The sequence below is a fragment of the Mandrillus leucophaeus genome, unplaced genomic scaffold (genome assembly GCF_000951045.1).
Source record: "Mandrillus leucophaeus isolate KB7577 unplaced genomic scaffold, Mleu.le_1.0 Scaffold59, whole genome shotgun sequence".
NCBI lineage: Eukaryota > Metazoa > Chordata > Mammalia > Primates > Cercopithecidae > Mandrillus > Mandrillus leucophaeus.
The window spans coordinates 2,417,942-2,420,355 of record NW_012106363.1 but is presented as its reverse complement, the minus strand read 5'-3'; positions in this window follow the sequence as shown (position 1 = coordinate 2,420,355).

Genomic DNA, 2,414 nt, shown 5'->3' with positions numbered 1-2,414 from the left:
TTCAGTGATCCGCCCATTTCTGACTCCCAAAGTGCTGGGATTGCAGGCATGAGCCGGTATGCCTGGCTTTTGTTTTGTTTTGTTTTGTTTCTTTTTTTGAGACAGTCTCACTTTTTTGCCCAGGCTGGAGTGCAGTGGCACAATCTGGGCTCATTTCAACCTCCGCCTCCCGGGTTCAAGTGGTTCTTCTGCCTCGGCCTCCTGAGTAGCTGGGATTACAGGTGTGTGCCACCAAGTCCAGCCAATTTCTGTATTTTTAGTAGAGGTGGGTTTCACCATGTTGGCCAGGATGGTCTCGATCTCTTGACCTCGTGATCTGCCCGCCTCAGCCTCCCAAAGTGCTGGGATTACAGGAGTGAGCCACCACGCGGGGCCTAAGGTTTGCTCTTTATATATTTAACTCTTCGATTTACCTGGGATTTATTTTGGATAATTTCATAAACTTTGTGTAAATAAGTCATGATGAATTTTCTCAAATACTAGCTCTCCAAAGTGTAAACCAGATGATCTGAAATATTGGAGACTACTTTTTTGTTTTAGGAAGAACAGAGAAGATGCATTTGAAATGTTCACATCTTAAAAACCTTGACTTACATCGTTTCATTAAACATTTTTCTCCAGGTGCTAAAAGCAGCAGCTATTTATATTAACTGTTTAAAAGTTATTTAAAAATATGCTGTTCTGGTTTTGTAGGGTTGACATGATGAACAATCGGTTTCGGAAAGATATGATGAAAAATGCTAGCGAAAGTAAACTTTCGAAAGACAACCTTAAAAAGAGACTTAAAGAAGAGTAAGTGTCTTTTTTCGTATGATTTACCAAGAGGTGTGTATAACCAATGCCTAGTCATTAACTGTAACTGCTTCTTGTGTAGTTTTCCATTTTGAAACAGAGGATTACTATTGGGGGCAGTGACTGAATTTCTGTAGTTTTAGAGGAGAGGGGACAAAGCACAAACACAAAGAAAATTTGGAAAAAAATTATAATCTTACCACTCAAATATAATCAGTGATGATATTGCTTACTTGCTTGTTCATTTGCATGTGGTTAATCATAATTTTATAATATGAACATTTTCAAAAATTTAAATGGCTGCCACCTGGGTTCAATGGTTTTTAACATTTTGTTATATTTGCTATATATATTTGGGGGATGTGTGTGCTTTCCCAATGTATTTGAGAGTAAGGTACAGATAATGGGACACTTAACCTATAAATTTGTCAATGTGCATCTCCTTAGATTAAGGATGTTTTTCTTCATATTCACAATACTATTGTCATACCTAAAATTAATAGTTTATGGCTAGTCCATGTTAGTTTCTCTAATTGTTGTAAGGTGCATACATTTTATTTGGATTTTATGTCCCTTAAATTTATTTATTTTTTTTGAGGTAGGGTCTCACTCTGTCACCCAGGCTGAAATGGAGTGGTGCTGTCATGGCTCATTGTAACCTCTACCTCCTGGGCTCCCCATAGCTGGGACTACAGGCATTTACCACCTTAATTTTTAAAATTTTTTTGTAGAAACGGGGTTGCACTCCATTGCTCAGGCTGGTCTTGAGCTCCTGGGCTCAAGAAATCCTCCCACCTCAGCCTCCTGAGTAGCTGGGACTACAGGTGCATACCACCATGCCCAGGTAATTTTTGTATTTTTTTGTAGAGATGAGGTTTTTTGCCATGTTGCCCAGGCTGGCCTTGAACTGGGCTCAAGCAGTCTGCCCTGCTTGGCTTCCCAAACTGCTGGGAATCCAGACGTGTACTACTGTGCTCAGCCATTACCTATCTTTTAAGTGTTCAGACCTGTTGTAGAATATCCCACATTCTGAAATTTTAAGATTCCTTTTTTTTATTGAGGTGAAATTCACATAACAGTGTTAGCCATTTTAAAGTGTAAATTTGGTGGCATTTAGTATATTTAGAATGTTGTGCCACCACCTCTTCAGTCTAGTTCTAAAACATTTTTTTTGGTTTTTTTTTTTTTCGTTCTAAAACATTTTTATCACCTCGAAAGAAAACTCTCCATTAATTAGTCACTTCGCATTTCCTCTTCCCTCAATCTGATTATTTTTTCTTTGTGTTGTTTAACTTGTTCTGTCATCTGTAATTCCTCTTAAGTTGGGCTTAAAGTCTTGGTTAGAATTCAATGACATATTTTGGTGAGGAGTATCTTAAGATGATGTGTACTGTACACTGCCCCTGAAAGTCCAATTGTGTCAGTCTCTTTCAAGTCTGATCTTTTTCTCAGCTTTGTGCCAGGGTTTTATAAACGCTGTTAGGGGAAATTTCGTGGTGGTGATGGGGTTCATCTTGCTTATTTCCCTTCCCTGAGGGATCATAGTCCTATGCTGTCATCCAGTTTCCGAAAAAAGTTGTTTCATATGTTTTGTCCAGGTTTCTAGTTGTTTATGGCTAGTG